The sequence below is a fragment of the Podarcis raffonei genome, chromosome 15, assembly GCF_027172205.1.
Source record: "Podarcis raffonei isolate rPodRaf1 chromosome 15, rPodRaf1.pri, whole genome shotgun sequence".
Lineage (NCBI taxonomy): Eukaryota > Metazoa > Chordata > Lepidosauria > Squamata > Lacertidae > Podarcis > Podarcis raffonei.
The window spans coordinates 28,886,146-28,905,699 of NC_070616.1; the positions used below are offsets into that span (position 1 = coordinate 28,886,146).

Genomic DNA, 19,554 nt, shown 5'->3' on the forward strand with positions numbered 1-19,554 from the left:
CCGATTATCTGTGTTATCCCTATAACAATCCTATGAATTGTTTCCCATTCTGTCATGGAAACTGTGCCATTGCTTTCTGGAAAGCATGGCATGCTATTAGCCTTCTCCCTAACTTCCAGGCATTGTTGTAGCAGCAAATCCATCCCCATGCCTTCCCAGCTCCAAGGCTGAGAGGTGGCATGAAATGGAATGGAATGGAGTATCCTGGAAGAGGGCCTAGCTGGAGGTGAACTGTGAACAGGAAGACTCTGTTAGAAACACTGCAGTATTTTAATTCCCACATGGGAATTAACAAGCACCCTAGGAACTTGCTCGGCCAACCTGACAAAACCACTCAAAAGACAGAGTTAAAAAACCACACTTTCTTGGATGTATGTGGACAGACTTGAGTAGTTGTCATATATTTATGAGTGGAACTGCTACTATGTAGCAATGGGAACTGCTACTATGTGTTCTTTGCTTCAGTGTAGCATTGGCACAAGATAACCTAGACATTTTGCAAGAAGGATGCTCTTGCCCTCCTTTAACGAACTATTTTAAACCCTCCCCCCAACTCTTATGTTTTAACATTAAGCAAAATGAAGAGTTATGTGGTACTCAAAAGGTAGATTAAAATGTCCTAAATGTTTTTTTACTGAGACCAAATAAAAATCACACAATACCATTCCAGTTGGGGGGGGGCAAGTTTCCATAGTTAGCACTCTCCTTCTTTTGCATGCCCAACAAGACCGATACATAACATGTATAGCTTTCAGACATTTTCAAGAGACAATAAAATAACGTGACTAAAGTGATAATAGAATTGATTCAGAAGCAAAGAGAACATGCCCATCTCTTCAGCCAATTTACAGACATCATGGGAGAGAGGGGACACACAAAGCAAAGGAGGGCTTGGAAAACATTTTATTAATATACAGAAATATAGAAACAGTGCAACTTGTTTCATCTAAAGCTTTAGCTCTGCTTTCACTTTTGCAGTTGTTTCAGCTTTGCTACAGTAACTTGTCAGTGGCCACCCTGAATGCTGTTCCTAGGAATAAGATGCCATACAAATATTTTAATAAATATTGAAAGAGACATACCAAAGAAACTTTGAGAGATTTAGAATAAAAAAGTGTTCTTCTTTAACCAGGCCTTTGGCTACTGACATCCAATGCCCTTTTAAAATGTGTTGGGGAGGAGAGGGATTATTGGGATGTTCTTGTTTTTATTATGTTTTGTGTTTTTATATTGTGATTTTATATTGAGAACCGCCCTGAGACCTGCGGGTAGAGGGCAGTATACAAATTTAATTAATAATAATAATAATAATAATACCATGCAGTGCCCCTAGGCCAAACAAGATCAGACAGATTGAAATGCCGAAGAGCAGTGGTGGGAACAGAGAACACTTTCATGCTCTGTGATCTCCAGAAGCAGGTAATTCATATCACATCTGGAGCACTAATAAAAGGATGAGCTACAGCCTGTTAAGAGTGACCCAAGAGTTGTCAGTAGAAGAAATATTATTGGCTGCATAGAGAGATTTTCTGTAGCCCAACAGCCTCCCTGTTACCTAACACACACACACACACACACCAAAAGAGAGTTGTTTCAGAATGATTCGCAATCATTAGTCATTTTTAGAACAAGTGACTCATCTCCACGCAGAAGTCCCCAATACATACTGAAAAGAGGGTACCACTGATGCTTGGGGCTTCTCCAAGCCTTTCTCTATAGAGCTGTGGCAGGTGGCTACACTTCAGGCTTCTCAGAAGGCCTTAAAATACTTGCTTGTTTTGACAGGGCTTCAGTGACTTTTTTTTTTGTCCCATTCACTGGCATTTTATGTAATTGGAGTTCTGAATTTGCTTTGAATATTATGATTCTGGTTTTTTTTTATTTGTAATATTGATTTTATTTAGTATTTCAATATGAATAAATAGCAAAAGGGGCTCCAGAAGCCTGGAAGTCCAATTTTCAAATGTGGAATTATATTACCTATAGATTCAAAGTGATCTTCAGCTATGATCTTTAAAAAACCAAGTAACCCACAGAATATGGATTCGAGCAAAGCTTCAACACACTTAACACAGATCTTGACAGCAAAGGGCATTTAAGGGCATACATGCACTTCTCTTGTCCCCACCCAACATGAACGTGACCACAAGTCACTAATTCAATTTGTTTCTTAGAGCCATTTCCAGTTTTTTCCAACAATGACTCAAAATCCAGGGCACCTCAGAAATTTTGTCTCTTGTGGTGTACACAGCCATCACATTTAGATCTCTGGAATCACCTGTGCCTACCACCAGACATAGGGAGTCATGTGCATGCAGTATGTCAATTACCATTTTCCCTTCCAAAAGGGGTGCAGCACAGGACACACTAGTCACAAAGTCAGTCAGCCAACTTTGATCCTCTTTCTGGCCTTTCTCCCACCCCAGCAGACAGTCACTGGAAAACAAGCTGCAGTACAACCATCAAGAGAGGGAGGGATGAGCAAGTGCTGTTTGTTTACGAAGCAAACAAGTGAACTCTTCATAACACGTTTTTGGCATTATCTAACCATGGAAAGAAATGCTGAACAAGATTTTGATCTACCTTAAATCTCAATATTGCAGAGAGCTCTCCAGCACCACCCGATAAGAGCTTGAGAGAACACCAAAGTTCTGGTCTTGTTTCCTCAGATTTGATCATGTGAAGCTCTTTTCTTTGGGGAGGGTTAGGCAAGAGCTAGACCTTAATCCCCCCTCCCCCGACACACCTACACACTTTCCAGTTTTTACAGCCCTCACAAAAGGAGGTGTTTTGAGGCACACAAATGTCACCTGTCAACAGAACTGAGCTGGAGGTGATGAACATTTTATAGTGGTCCTTTTGCTGACTACACTAAAATACTTTTAGAAGTTAAGAGTTGTTTAGAGTCAGATAGCACAGTTAAATACATGTTGGCGATTAATGCATTCTTCTGCTTCTAAGGAGTGTCGAGGGAATCACAGAGTGAATATGCTGGCAACAGTTCTCTGCCTCTTTTCCACATCCTTCTTCATTCAACAGCAAACATATCAGGATTCTTTGAGAAACCACAAGCCCCAGGAGTACTGCTAGAAAAGGTGTCTTTCCAATAGATGTCAGACATATTTCACAAGATTCAATTGATAGAGGGGAGGGGGAATCATAGTCCCTGTGCACTGTGAGTAAAGATCTGAACCAGAAAAGAAGGCCACATCAAGCTAGCACTATGCCATGATCAGGAGACAGCAGTCTCCTAGTATACATTGCTTTGTGTGGCAGAGGGAGGTATGTGCATGAGGAACAGCAGAAGAGTTGAGCAGGGAAGGAGAACAGCCCTGAACATGACCCTTTTCTTTTTCTGCATTCAGGCAAGTAACAAATCACAAATGCTCCCAACAACTAGCCCTTCCAAACATGCCATATAAGACGTCCTACAGATTCCCCAAAGAACAGAAGCTTTTCCCCACCTCAGCTAGTAGTAGGGCTTCGCTTGATGATGATGATGATGATGATGATGCATTCTGCTGATCTGATTACAGAGGATTTCAACAAACAGAATCGTGGTTGCTGTTCAACATCCTACACCTCAGACTCAGAAGTTAGGTCAACCAGGAAGCCACATTTGCCAGAAGCCACCAAATGTGAAATGTCAGCAAAAAAAGCAGTTTCACTTTCCTAGTTAAAATATTGGTAAACTGGGGGGTAAACTAGAGCAGCCTGGGAAATCAAGTGCAGATACCAATATTGAGATGGTAACTCTGGCAACTTGGCAAGTTAAGTTGCTTTCAGATTACAGTGCAGCTTAAATTAAAATTGACTGAGGAGTTAGACAACAAACAATCAACTTCTCAGGCAGGGGTCAGCAAACTTTTTCAGCAGGGGGCCGGTCCCTCATACCTTGGGGGCCGGACTATATTGGGGGGGATGAACGAATTCCTATGCCCCACAAATGACCTAGAGATGCATTTTAAATAAAAGCACACATTCTACTTACGTAAAAACACCAGGCAGGCCCCACAAACAACCCAGAGATGCATTTTAAATAAAAGGACATATTCTACTCATGTAAAAACATGCTGATTCCTGGACCATCCGCGGGCCAGATTTAGAAGGCAATTGAGCCAGATCTGGCCCCTGGGGCCTTAGTTTGCCTACCCATGTTCTCAGGCATGAGTGATATGTGAGGAAAAGACTACACTATCAGTAACAGCTTCACCTTAGACTTGTCAGGATTGTCCCCAGCATATGACAAGGTAATCAGCCCTTGCAAGTTGAGCTTCCAGAAGGAAAAGGCAGGAAACCAAGAACTAACTATGGAGACTGTGAGTATGCATCTCAGACAAAGCCTACCTGGCCCTCCTGAGGACACAAGATGGAGGGATTGCAGCATTACTGAGCGAGCACTTGCATATTTGCCAAATGCAATGCGCTATTGATGCACATCAGGTTTCTGTACAAAATACTATCTTGTATGCAAATACAGGTACACAGCATAATGTTGTGAGAGAGAATCAGAAGATCACCAACAAAACTACATCCAGAATAAATTAGCGGATAAGGGCCCAAGCTTCACCACAGTTGCGTAACAGACACCACACACATGGCACTGCCCAGTAATGGGGCAATTTCAAACTCCCTCTGCCTGCAATGACACCACTGGGTTGACAGTGCAGCAAATTCTACTCTGTAACTCAACAAGGACACTAGAAGGATTTGTACACAACAGCCTGGTAGAGAGGTCATAGAGCATTTTCCCTCCTCCTTGTGCAACATCAGAATGCAAGAGAAATGAGGTGAAAGGACACAGGAAACAGAGAGGGAGGAACACAGTAAGATATCCTGCAGGTGTCCTGTTAATACCCCCAGAGAAGCAAGTCGGTTCCTGTCTAGCTGACAGCAGCATCCTTGCCATACACTAAAAGTTAACAGGATTTAAAATCAGCTCCTCTAAACCTAGCTTCGCATGCATGCATCCAAGTTTATTTCCCAGATGTTGTTGTTGTTTAGTCGTTTAGTCGTGTCCGACAACATCTAAACATTGTCTCTGAAACCAAATAGCCTGCATTTTTCAAGTGAACAATGCTCTCTTACCACAATGTTCCATCACTGTGAATTTCAGCAAACATATTTTCAAGGTTAGCAAGAACGCAGTAAATAAATGGACCATCTGCGCTTTTAAGTGAAAGGGTCCATTTCAACAGTGTTTGTGGCCTTGTGCTTAGAAGGAATCTTGCCAGCGCTAAGCTCAAAAGAATTTCTGACAGACAAGGAGACTGGAGAAAGGCTACTGGGAAAGCTAGAAGTCTCTACTGAGAAGCAAGGGATCTTCCATAAAGAAAGGCAAGTAGGCAATAAAGTTACCGCTGTAACAAGCAAGAACTTAAGACTTGTATGAAGCAAGCCACACTGAGTTTCTCAGAATCTAAAAAACAATGACATGTTCTGTGAACCTTGAAATGTTATTGGTCTAATACAACAGCTCCTCTCACCTATTTGCCCTTCCAAAATGATCCTCAGAGTTGTAAAACACAAGCATGTTCCATATTTTTCAATGCTTGTGGCTTTGCCAATTTTACTGGGAGTTCCATTCTCCAAGAGCTCTTAACAAACAGGACTCTTGGATTCTGCAGCTTCACCATAAGCAGACAGAGGGGAAATAGATGGGTAACCTCTACTGCAGTCAGATCCACCCCCACCCCAATGTTTCAATTACTATCACAAAAGCTCTGTGAAACCTTTGGATATTGCCCCAGGGCTCCAGTTTTCCATGGATCTGTCTGTCCCTACCAAAGTCTACTTAAGTCAAGCCCCAGACAGAATTCCTGTTAACTGAAAAACACTGGCCTGCTTTTGAATGCGGGCGGGTGGGGTGGGCATGGGGGGGATTTCCCCACAACACTTTCCCACTTCAGTATTAGTGCCTTGCTCAACACTTCAGGCTTTCTGGTGGACTTTGTAAACAATCACCTATTTGTTTCTAAGCCTGTTTGCAGCCATCCATCTCTGAATCACTACGGTGACTGCCTCCAATTGAGACCACAGAAAAACACAAGGACTGGAGAAACCCCGCATAAGCAGACATCTGCTGGTCATGTACTCTGCTTGCTGGAGACAACAAAATGAACTTGAGGAACCTTTAGATGAAAAGGTTTTGAGAGGCACAAGGATCCTCTGCCCCTTCTTCAAAGTCTGCATTTCTTCTCTCACCTGCCCCCACCCACCCACACATGTTTTGAGAGTACAGGTCAGATATTTGGCCTTCAAGAATTCACTTTGAACTCTTGACTGAATTACAAACTCGGGTCAGGCTAAATATTCTCAGAATGCAAGTTGCTCAAACTGATCAGAGAATCGACTTCCAAGGAACAGCAGTTCCTCTCCACCCACTGGCAGAAGTGAATCAACAGGTTCAAGAAGCATTTCAGATACATGCTAGTCAGTCTCTTGATCCAAGAAGCTACGAAAAAGTCTTTGTGCAACTAAGACCCACTCTAAACAAAACAAGGAAAGTAAGATTTATTTTAAATTGAGATTTCTTGTGTTAGATGCAATGAGCTGAATCCATTCTCATAATGAACAGAGAGCTCTACTCGGTGCTCACATTATAAGGGGTTGGAGTGGCAATTTTCACCAATTCCTCCTTTCTCTTACAGTCCCCTAAAAAGCTGCTCCAGGGGATTCCAGAACAGCATGGGAAGTGATTCTGGGGGCTTGGGGAAATAGAAGTTACTTCCTCCTGCCTCACCCACTTTCTAGCAAGAAGCCTCTTCTGGGTGCTGGTACCTTCTGCAAGTGGAAGGTGCCCTTCGTTTTTGTATTCAGAATGGGCTCCAGATCATAAGATATGCAGGGAAAACTCTCAAAGAAGCAGGTTCTTCAAACTTCAGTTCCCATACTAAGCCTCTGTTATTCATTAACACAGCTTTTACCCTGATATTTTCATAGACTTTAACATCAACCACTGTCAGTAATCCTGGTTGAGTTAGGCTTTTTAAATATGAATTTAACAGTGGAGGGTAGCTCTACCTGGGAAACTACCTGGAGTACATGCACCCATATGCTGCTGTTGGACTTCACTCCCATCATCCCAGCCAGCATGAGCCATGGTCAGGGGTGATGGGAGTTGTAGTCCAACAATAACTGGAGAGCCGCAGGTAGGGAGAAAGCAGCAATTAAGCTCTGCAACAAACTGAACGATAGCACCAGCAGCACTGTGCCACCTCAGATGTTGCACACCACAGCCATAGATGGACCGAAGGGCTTCTTACATAGATCGGAAACTCACCATCATAGGACCACTGCTTCCTATCTGCTTTCTATACTATGCAGAAACAAAATATCAGCACAAGTAACAGAGCTGACCTAGAAGCTCTGCTGGACTAGCCTACAGACAGAGATGAAGATTTTATTCCAAATTTCTGCAGATTTCTGCATTGCTGCCCCTGGCACCAGATTAACAGTAGATGGGAGCAGGCAAAAAGCAGGAGCACTGACTTATTCTCACCTGACTTAGTCCAACAATAGGAGAATTTCTCATAATGTACAGTGGTACCTCGGGTTACAGACGCTTCAGGTTACAGACTCCGCTAACCCAGAAATAGAACCTCGGGTTAAGAACTTTGCTTCAGGATGAGAACAGAAATGGCGTCGCGGCAGCAGCGGGAGGCCTGGTACCTCAGGTTAAGAACAGTTTCAGGTTAGGAACAGACCTCCAGAACAAATTAAGTTCTTATCCTGAGGTACCACTGTATATGTTGGTTAGTCAGACTTGCTGTCAAGCTGCATTCAGCAACATTTGATGAACAAACAGCTGATTAGCACATCATCAATCTAAAAGGCCCAGCAGCTAAGACGACAACCCAAAATTCAGCTTCATGATCAGAGGATACAAGTAGTACCTGTGTTTGGTTCAGGTAGCATGTTGAAGACCAACTAATTTGTTATGACAAGTTTCATGGACAAGAGTCCACTTTATCAAATGAATAAACTGTAGTCCTCAGTTGGCAGATATATATATATATGTATATAATGGGGAAAGTAAAAGATAGAGTCAAAGAATGTAGTCCTTGAGTTTCAATGCCATTTAACAATTCAATTAGAAGTTACATATGTGCAAAAAAAAAAAAAATCACAAGGACCACTCTTAGCAGCAGTAACTGGTGATTAAGGAATAGATTACATGGCAGGAAACAAAAAAACAACAACCCAACAACCCCTTTTCTCCCACTATTGATCTCATCAAGTTGCTTTCTCCTCTCAGACCCAGATTTCAAAAGTTCCATCAGACCAGCTGGTGACACCCTCCTCCCATCAGTCACCCGGGATCAACCATCACAAGCCAGACCACTCCTTTCCACATGCAGAATGATAATTGCCATCTCAGAAGATGCTTACAGGGCAAAAATCTTGAGATTACTGCTGCCAGTAGTCAGGCTTCATGCTTTAAGAGAAGGTGTAAGATTCCAAGGCTGCTGCCACCAGATCAGACAGGAAATTCTGTCCTGCCCCAAGCAGAAGGTATCCTTGGAAAGTGACCAGCTTTGGTTTAGATTCTTGCCAAATGATGAATGAAATACCGGTAATCTGGTCAGTTTCAGAATATCACACCTTGGACAGAAAAAATGCCAAATCAGATCCCAATTGATGGAAAGGGACCCTGCCACTATGAAGCCATCATCCAACATGGCAAACGTAAGCAGCTAGCACAGGTACGCATTGCCAGCTAATGCACCAAAAGCATATGAAAGAAATTGACTAAAGAAAAAGGCACTAACCTCTGCTAACAGGTGCCAGGCCTCACAAAAGGCAACGTTCATTGCCCTTGCTCTTTTCAACAGCACAAAAGCATTCCAATCCTCCTTCACTGAATAAAAATTGGTCATGAGAAGCCTTAAAAGGTCCTGCTGTTTAAGCAAAATTTAAATGAAACAAAAATCTAAATGAAGTTTCTGAACCATCTCCTAAAGACCTCCTTTCCACAGACAGGCGCGCGCGCACACACACACAGAGAGAGAGAGAGAGAGAGAGAGAGAGAGAGAGAGGAGGGGAATTTTCTTTATTAGTCGGAGATCAACAGAGGCCCAGTGCAAACTGACAGCAAGACCGTGCCCGGCTTTTGGATGAACCTTATCAGTGCCGGAAAGCAAGGTGCTCTCAAAGTTACCACCGTGGCTACTTTGCATGGAGGCACCCCGGGGTGCCTGCATCCCTAGCCACATGTGTCTAGTCCACAGCAACCCAGCAGCAGCGCCTGCCTGGACCACAGGCACTTCAAGGAGCCAGCAGGCAAAGGAAAGGACCAGGTTTGCTCTGGCAGGGAAAAGTGGCACTCTCGGAAGAAGCCTCCCCTCTCCGGGAGCGCGGAAAGCGGGAGCACAAGCAGGGCAGCCTGGTTGTGGGGACCAAGTACTGGACGGGGAGGCGGCAACAGCATCCCTCACAGCGAAGAGGAAAGGGGCAAGACCACCTTCCCAAGCCAGTCTCCTGCAAGCGCAAGGAGCTCGTTGCAACGCCTCCGGGGATGCCCAGAGCCGCGCCACGCACATTCTCGGCGTGGCGGGGCTCGGAAGGCTCCCGCCGGCATTCCCAGGAAAAGAGGAGGGAAAAGGAGAGGAGCCGGGGTGGCCGGTGCCGGGGTGGCGGTCTGGTCTGGTCTCCCCTCTCGCTTTGTCGCTGCCGGGCACGAAGCAGACGCGACCCCCCACCACAAGGCCGCGGGGGCGGCGCGCTCCAGCCTCGGGGAGCGGAGCTGTCAGGCGACCGGGCGGCGGAGGAGCGGGTCCGAGGCCCCTCAGAGTCGCGCCCGCCTCACCTTGACGCGAGTGACGAGGTGCGTGGCCAGCTTGACGACGGCGAAGTTGCCCTTGCCGATGGTGCGCTCGATTTCGTAGTAGCCGATGCGCGCGGGCCCCGGCGGGCGGGCCGCGGAGGGCGGCGGGGCCGGGGGAGGCAGGCGGGTCCCGGGCGCCGGGAGCGGGGGGCCCCCGGCGCTTCCACCGCCGCCGCCGCCACCGGACGCTGCAGCCGCCGCCGCCATCTTGTTGTGAGGGAGCAGCCGCCCCTCCCCCCTCCTCCCGGGGCTGCGGCACCGCGTGAGCTCATCCGCACGGGGGCGGGGCCCCAGCCGCCGCCATGGCAACCGGCGGAGGAGGAGGTGGTGGAGGAGGAGGAGGAGCCGCGCGCGGGCCCAGCCGCGGCGGCTTCTGACGCGAGAGGGACGTCAGCGCGCACGGCAGGCGGCCGGCGCGCGCGACGGCTACGGGGAGCGCGAAGGGACAAAACTGCCCGTTCGTTGCAATTTCGGCGGCAGCTGCTGCTGCTGCAGATCAAGCCGTGCGGGAGACCACCAAGGAAGTGGTCTCGTCCCCCGCGCGCTCCAGAGCAGGGCCCGACCAGGAGCCTTTGCCTTCGCTTGCACTAGGGCTGCTGGACACGACGCGCGACCTTTCGCACATGCGAGCCGCGGTTCGTCTGCAGAGCCGGGCGGCTGCACCGCCACATGAGGAAGAGGAGCGCCGGCTGCCGAGGGAGCCTGGGAGGCTGTGGCCCAAGGCTGAAGCCCTCCAAGCCAGCCGGGGTCTCTTGGCATCAAAAACTTGGGTGGGTTAGCCTTTCTCTTGGGGATTGTTGTTGCTGTTGTTTAGTCGTTTAGTCGTGTCCGACTCTTCGTGACCCTATTGACCAGAGCACTCCTGTCTTCCACTGCCTCCCGCAGTTTGGTCAAACTCATGCTGGTAGCTTCGAGAACACTGTCCAACCATCTCGTCCTCTGTCGTCCCCTTCTCCTTGTGCCCTCCATCTTTCCCAACATCAGGGTCTTTTCCAGGGAGTCTTCTCTTCTCATGAGGTGGCCAAAGTATTGGAGCCTCAGCTTCACGATCTGTCCTTCCAGTGAGCACTCAGGGCTGATTTCCTTCAGAATGGAGAGGTTTGATCTTCTTGCAGTCCGTGGGACTCTCAAGAGTCTCCTCCAGCACCATAATTCAAAAGCATCAATTCTTCAGCGATCAGCCTTCTTTATGGTCCAGCTCTCACTTCCATACATCACTACTGGGAAAACCATGGCTTTAACTATACGGACCTTTGTTGGCAAGGTGATGTCTCTGCTTTTTAAGATACTGTCTTAAAAATAATCTTGGGGATTATAGGGACAGTTTAAAAGAAAAGAAAAAGATTTATGCATGCACAAAAATGAGTGGAAGAATTCCCCACCAAAGAAGAATGGAGAAGTAAGGTCAGATGGACCATTGACGTAGCCAGGATATTTTTAGGGGCCGCCAAAGTTGTTCAACTTTGTTTCTTGTTTCTTTTTTGCTTTTATTTAAGGAAGTCAAAGTTGTTGAGCCTTTATTGGGAAATCACGGGTAAAAAATACACCGTAAATAGAGGACAAGAAGACATTGTGGGGGGCAGGCTTCTGTTAGGGGGGCAGAACCTCGGAAAATTGAGTACTTTCTATGCTTTTCAACAGTGCTTGAGGATCTAGGGGGGTACCTGGCTCCTCACCCTTGGCTACACCCATGCGATGGACTATGCAGAATTGGCGAAGTTAATAGCCGAAATAAGAGAATCTAACGATGATTGTTTTGTGGAAGAAGGGAAGCCCTTTTCGGACTACTTAAGGAAATCTTAGTTTGATGAACACGCAAGGTGGATTTTAAATATGAGCAACAGAAGGAACTAGAGAATACAGTACTGATGTGTTGGTATAAGAAATAGAAGGTATTGTGCAGTAGAGGGGGAGAAATTAAAACACCATGGAAAATGGGTCTGGAAGTCGGGAAAAGACAATTTTATCATGTACTGAAGTATTTTTAAAAATTGAGAAATCAATAAAAAGTTATATATAAAATCTTGGGTGGGTTTTCTGCTGGGCAGGTTGTGGGTGGCTGGAGTGGACTCTGTGAAGCGGAGAACATGGTGTGAGCAATGCTCCGTTTATTCCTTCAGCTCCATGATGTGGGAGCAAAAAGCAACTAACAGGGGTTGAAGAAAGAACAGGGCCATTTCCCTTCAAGCACTGGCCAGCCCTGCCAGACAGCTGCAGCCCCTTGCGGTGGCATAGCATGAGCAGGGCCACAGAGGCAGTTGCCCACATGCAAAATTTCAAAAGAGAAAAAGTCATAATAAAATAATAATAGTGTGCTCTCTCCCCCTCACACAGAGAATTTCACCATTTCTGAGCTTTCTACACAGTTTTTCAACAAGAAGGGGCCAATAAACTTTGCGACATAACATTTTACAGTATTTTCCGGGCTAATTACAGCCATACTGCCCTCATGTAATTCTTATCGGTGATTTACATAATGCCTGGTAATAGTATTATTTCCCATTTGAAGATACCGGTATTGTAATGTTCCATAACATATTAAAAAAAAATAATAATAATAAAACTCATAATTCACCACAAGTTGCAATGGGCACCTAGAAAGCCTTACTTCTTCTCCCCTACCAGTCTCAGCTCTGTGATGTGTGTGACAATGATAGTTGTGTTGCACAATTTAAAAAATCCATCTCGTGCCTAAAGTAATTCTTAAAATGCATATGTGTACAGAAGATTTTCTACTCGGAATGACATTCTTTGACCTTAAAAATATTTGCAGAAACTCGTGTTACACTTTGTATTTATGAAACATGCTGTGACCTCCATTAGTTGTGCATGTGGCAACAATCTGATCGCTAAATTAAGATGTGTCGAAATATCAAAATACTTCCACCAAGTAATGCCAATTGAGTGTTCCAACACAGAGTTAAAACATGATGCTATTGCCAATGTGCACGTGTGCTGAGTTTGATCATTTGGTGAATTGTGTTGTTCTGGCATGTCAACAGGATATATATATATATATATATATATATATATATATATACACACACACACACACACACACACACACACACACATACATATATGACATTTTCAATTTTACATCACACAGTAAACATTTTACATAATATTCCCTCCTTCCAAGGTTCATTTTACTTAACTATCATTCCTGCATATTTTACTATAACCATTTAGGTTAGTTTTTTGCTGACGCAGTAATTTCTTATTCTTTTGTTTCAAGTATATAATGTAAGAGAGAGAGAGAGATGTAGATATAGATATTCAATTTTTAATGGTTTAAACATTTACCAAAGTAAAGAAATTGTTATACAATGAAGGGGCTGAGTGGTTAAAAAATAAAAACGGAGCAAGGCATAAAAGTGAATAAAAATATCTGACTTTTAGAAGACATCTGAAGGCAGCCCTGTTCAGGGAAGTTTTAATGTTTGGTGTCATGTTTTAATTTATTGGAAGCCCCCCAGAGTGGTTAGGGAAACCCAGCCAGATGGACGGGGAATGAATAAATTATTATTATTATTACAGTGGTACCTCTGGTTACGTACTTAATTTGTTCCTGAGGTCCGTTCTTAACCTGAAACTGTTCTTAACCTGAAGCACCACTTTAGCTAATGGGGCCTCCTGCTGCTGCTGCGCCGCCGGAGCATGATTTCTGTTCTCATCCTGAAGCAAAGTTCTTAACTCGAGGTACTATTTCTGGGTTAGCGGAGTCTGTAACCTGAAGCGTATGTAACCTGAAGCGTATGTAACCTGAAGCGTATGTAACACTGTAGTAGTAGTAGTAGTAGTAGGTTTTTTGATTTTTCACAGAATACTACACATCTAGACATGCCATGTCAGCCAGGATGCTAAAAAAAAAATGAGGTGCACAAGGCAGGAAGAGGAGGAAGATAAAGCAGGAGCAACAAGCTCAGCTAGCTGGAAACCTTGACAGGTTTCTTGTGATCACTGCTAACAGCACACCAGGCTCACTAGCAGCAAGTGCCACAGGAGCCTGATCCAGTGTATGTGAACATTCCTGTTGTTGCTTTAGAAGCAGAGACAGCTTTGCCTGAGGATGCTTCTGCTTCTGCTCAGCTATATTTTCTGCCAGAGAGTATTGACCTAAAACTTTTTGCTGATATTGGCTATTGGCCTGAAACGGTTGATGCAATCCAGTTTGAGCGTTAAGCACCAGATCACCGCTGCACCTGCATAGTTCTCTCTCCATTAACCATCCACCAGGCAAGGTGCACTTTGTACCACAGACAGTCATGCAATGCCGCTGGTACCTGGGTGCATAATAGTGCTATTTTTAACTAGCTCTGCCTGAGCAGCTTTTGCTACTAGGCATCACCACGTCACAAAAGGTATTGCACCTGCTGTTGCCGTGGGCTGTGTACACATCTCACAGCTGTGCTGGGGGCGGGCAAGCAAACCACATTGTAGTTCTTGCCATAAAAAGGTCACATACATGAAAGTAAACAAGCCTTAACTTCCTAAAATACACTCCTCACACCCAATTCAGTGTTCATACATAGCCTGAGCCATCAAAACAACTCGGCCAAGGTATACAATTTGCTTACCTCTGCACCCTAGGCCAGCAGTTGCATGCTTGCAGTTCATTTTTGTCCTTCGGGGTTGTATCCAGCACCAGACATACTCTGTGTAGTCCCACTGAAATTATTCTGTATTCTGAAATTATTCACTGTATTCTTTTGGGTGCCTGCTGAAGGCATTCTTATTTAGACAAGTCTACCCAGATGTTTAGAAAGTTCTACGAGTTTTAATTTGTTTAATGTATTTTATTGTGGTTTTAAGATGGTTGCAATTCTTTAAGTGATAATTTTCTTGTTTTAGTCTTTTTTTTTGCAAACTGCTTTGAGGGGTTTTTTCTACAATCAAGCGGTATATAAATTTTATGAAATAAACAGATATGCCCAAAATGTTCCGTTAATTTAGTGGATCTACTCGGAATAACCATCAATTGGATACAGCACTGTACATTTTAAACAAGATTCTTTCCTCTTGCCCAAAGAATTGATCATTCAGACGCAAAGGGGCCCCCTGCTGGTTAAACACAGGTAATATATATAACATTGACTTACCAAACAACTGCCACCAGCACATTGGGCATACCATATGGAAATTGGCCTTGAAATGTTTGACTCCACAACTTAAGGAGAGAGACTAGACTTGCTCTAGAATAATTATAGATGAGCTGTCCTGAAAATCTGGTTCAATTTGCACAAGAGGCTGAGCTGTGGTACTTGCCTTCTGTACTCCACCATTGCCATGTGCAAAGCAAATTACTGTTTTAACAGCACACAAACTGGTCAAAAGCAGCCCCCATCCACATTAGTAGGATAGCCATTGTTTATTTTTGCTGAGGAGCACTGCGCAGTCGCCAAGGGAACCACACCAGAAGCCTGCGGGCAAAATTGCTCATTAATGGCTCTGGCTCTTCCATAGCTGCTGGTAATACAGTTCAGAAACCAGTGAGTAAACCAGAGAACGCTCCACTTTTTAATCAGTGCCACCTCCATGAGACAAATTAGGACTATGGGAAGCTGCCTTACACCAAATCAGAACATCGGTACATTAACATTTACAGTGGTACCTCTGGTTACATACGCTTCAGGTTACAGACTCCGCTAACCCAGAAATAGTGCTTCAGGTTAAGAACTTTGCTTCAAGATGAGAACAGAAATCGTGCTCCGGCGGCGCAGCAGCAGGAGGAGGCCCCATTAGCTAAAGTGGTGCTTCAGGTTAAGAACAGTTTCAGGTTAAGTACGGACCTCCGGAATGAATTAAGTACTTAACCCGAGGTACCACTGTACAACTATTAACAAGCAGCAAAGTGCAATCTCGAAAGAATAACAAAATATGGTATAGAATCTAGTAAAAAGAATTAGTTCACCAGAGTAAGTTATGCCTCTCCAACTTACTGAATATGATCTAAGATTGTTGGGGACGTGAGGTGCTGTTTTGGACTAGTTTTCCATCCAGCCCTGTATTGTCTACTATTGACTGACAGCAGATTTTCAGGATGTCAAGATTCTCCATTCCTCATCGCTCAGATGTTTTGTTTTTAACGCTGAATAATACTGATTAGACCTGGAACCTTCCCTTATATACAGCATATACTTTGCAACTGAGCAAAAGTACTACATGTAAGTACATTCTACATAAAGAGAGACACTGGCTTTGGAATCCTCAGTGGCAGGAAGCACATCATGAAGAAACAGCCTAGTAGGGTCAAGCAATATCACAGGTTTAAGCAGCACCAAGGAAGGGGCCTAGGCCAGCAGAACTGCCTGGGTCACACACCCTTTGCAAAGACCCACAAAGCTAACTCCTCGGGCTCCTTGTCTCCAGCCTCACAATCATTTTAAGATGAGAAGTCTGAATAGTCTCGCTCCACCGGCAAAAAGAAATGCAGACATTTATCCTCTAGAATAAAAATGCAAAACAACAACATCAGCATAAAACCTTTTTTCTAGGACAAAACAAACAAGTGATGTCACATCAGAACTCTTATAATTCACACAACCCCTCAAAAAAACAACAATAATGAAAGGAGACACTGCAGGGAGACGTGCAACTCTCAGTGGGGAATAACGAGGCTCCCCTTCCTCAGATGAACACATAAAATACTTATCCTCATTCTCCCTTATTAGCCAAGTCTAGGGCACAGCTCTGTATTGTTGAAAAAGCAGCTCTTTTGAATTTGTTGCAAGACTAGCAGTTTTGTTCCCTGTTGTAGAAGCTGATTTGTTTGCACTGTACTTTGTTTATATGTTTGTATTTAAATACAATACATGTTGCTAAGCCACTGTAAGCCTCTAGTTTTCCCTTTCATATCCAAAGGAACCCAGCCCAGTACTGCTACATCCGATCTTCTCAAGAACTAGGGAATACATGAAAAATAGCAAAGTCTTCAAACAAAAGCAAGCCTTTTAAAGCCTGTTAAGGCAAATCCTCAGACCCCCACGCCACTTTGCTCATCTTTGTAGCATGCTTACTAAACAGCCTAATTCATCTTCATACCCAGAGATTAGGCTAAACCCATCTTATTTGTGTATGTGTTTTAAATAGGAGCATGGGTGAAGCAAACAACGCCTGCTGATATTCCCTCTTCTATTAAACTTAATGGTACAGGAACCTGGTCCTCTTTCCCAACCTAACTGCTGGATCGCAGCTATGTCCCATTTTTCTACCTCCCATCTGGCAGTCTCATTTTAGCGTGTTGGGATGTTACAAATATTATTAAATTATTCACGGAGTGGAGAAAGATAGCTTTTTGTTACCCTTCTTCCATAACACCTGAACCCAGTGGTTTTCAACCAGTGTGCCGTGGCACCCTTGGGTGCCTTGAATGATGGTCAGGGGTGCCACAGGCAATACTGGCCTCTGTTCCTCTTTCCTTCCCTCCCTCCTCTGATGCCCTCTTGCGTCTCTTCCTCCCAAAGGCTTGCACAGCTGTTTGTTGCATCAGTAGCTGCCCAGAGGACTCTCGGGGAGAGGAGAGGAGGCTGAGGGAACACTGCACAAGGAAGGGTGTTTGAAAAAGGGTGAGAGGCTGCCAGCTCTGCAGGCAAGAGGTGACATGGCTGGGCTCCTGAGCCCCCACAGGGGTGCCACAGAAAGAATGTAGTTGGTCAAGGGAGCCATGGACTCAAAAAGGGGTCCAGTGAAGTGGCAAGTTGGAAGGTTCAGGACAGACAAAAAGGAAGGCTTCTTCATGTTGTTCATGGTTAATCAAGGGAACTTACAGTGGTACCTCGGGTTACACACACTTCAGGTTACATACACTTCAGGTTACAGACTCCGCTAACCCAGAAATAGTACCTTGGGTTAAGAACTTTGCTTCAGGATGAAAACAGAAATTGTGCTCCGGCGCGGCGCGGTGCGGCGGCAGCAGGAGTCCCCATTAGCTAAAGTGGTGCTTCAGGTTAAGAACAGTTTCAGGTTAAGAATGGACCTCCAGAACGAATTAAGTACTTAACCCGAGGTACCACTGTACTACCGTAAGATGAGACAATGACTACCAACTTGGTTGTTTTTGTTTGTTTGTTTGTTTTTTATTAAAGATTTTCTTGATTTACAGTACAAACTTGGTTGTTGATGATGACGACTGTGGCAGTGGCTCTCCAGAATGCCAGGTATTGTCAGGGACTGGGCAGAGGAGGAATGGTGGAGACTGCCTCCCCATCCTGACCCTTCCAGGGAGAGGGAGGAGGAAGACAGTATAGATTTACAACAGGAGTTTGAGGGAGGTTGCAGCTCCGAGGCAGATGAGGGGGAAAGCTGGGAAATCGTGGGGGAGCCAGAACAACACCCAGCTGACATGTCATCATTAGAAAGCATTCCAGGCCCTCCATCTTCCAGAACCCAGCGAGCCTTAAAAGTAGGAGAGCAAAGAGCTCAAAGACAGAGGGCACATAGCAGCACATGTAGAGGAGACGATGAGAATGATGAATGAGGAAGTGGGAGAGGCAGGGCGGGTGGACAATGCCATTATCCAGGAGGCTGGGTTCTATAGCTTGAAATATAGATTGAAATAAAGAAGAACTGTCAGAAACTTTTACTTGTCTTTATACTTTCCTGGGCAACTAGCCGGGAGCCACTGATAGCATCCTGACAGGTATTAAGTCTGAGCATGAGTAGCAGCTGGTGTGGTGGAGCTGTGGCACTCAGCTGACCATTGCTACTGATTTATGGGAAAGGGGGTACAAACATGCTGACAATGCCAGAGCGGCACTCCTGCTGGTGCTTTTGCACTGCACTGACTTTGCCACTGTTCACCCTTTATGCCCCTGTAAGCAGCAGCAGCAACATGACCAACCAGGAGTCAGGTGAGCTATACTGTCTGCTGCTACTGGAGACACCAGAGATTGAATCAAGGACTTTCTGCATGCAAAGCCCATGTTCTGCCATTGAGCCATCTCCCTTGTGCCCCTATTCATGCCAGCAGTTTATTGTGTACCTTCAAGTGTCAGGCAAAAACATTCCTTTTTAACTAGGCCTTTTACTTTTAACTATCTATGGCCTTTTAGGGTGGGTGGGGTGTTTAAAAAGCACCCCCCCTTAGTTTTAAAGTATGGCGGGGGTTGGTAAGTTGCTCTGAGTTGCAGTAGCAAGTAAAAATGCAACTAATAAGTTTAATAAATGGTGATGGTGATGGAGCTAGCAATAAATTATTGGCCTGGGTGGCAACTTACTGCTGGCTGGATTTTGTGGGGAAGGGGTAGATATTCCAATAGCTGTTTTGTTCACTCACAAATGCTGATCACTGGTGATTTATTGGCACTGTTATTTCAAGGAGCGGGGAAGCTCATGGATTTGGAAGGAATAAATTTCATATGCATTGCAGGTGGTAGGCAGCCGTTGCACAGGAGAGTGAGTGGGAGCTGGAGAGAGGAAACTAGGGCAACAGCTGTGAACACTGCAGACATCGGCAAAAGTGGAATCTGCACAGCAAAACCCCAGAGACCAAAAAAACACCCCCACCCCACAACCTGCTGTGCCCTCATGGGTCAGCCAACCTGAGCCAAGCTGCCTGACCTTGCCGTTCATTAATGGGTTTTGTTCCAATTAGATGCCATCCACCTGCATCTTTCATAAATTAGGGCTGTTTCAGAGAACTTTGTTGTCATGGTTGCCAAGGGAAATGACTGAGTTAGCTTCAAGTGGCCCAACTGTTGCCCGTGGCAACACTGGAGCTTCAGCTC

At 45.0% G+C, this 19,554-nt stretch overlaps 1 protein-coding gene across 2 annotated transcripts in view; it reads right to left on the minus strand.

The window, feature by feature from the left end:
• SIK3 (SIK family kinase 3) overlaps positions 1 to 9,908 on the minus strand; it is a 94,865-nt gene extending 84,957 nt beyond the window's left edge. For both annotated transcript variants that reach the window (XM_053366281.1, XM_053366280.1), the window contains exon 1: positions 9,809 to 9,908. The gene's annotated coding sequence lies outside the window, so the exon portion shown is untranslated. The remainder of the gene's footprint in view (positions 1 to 9,808) is intronic.
• Between the last annotated feature and the right edge of the window lie 9,646 nt (positions 9,909 to 19,554).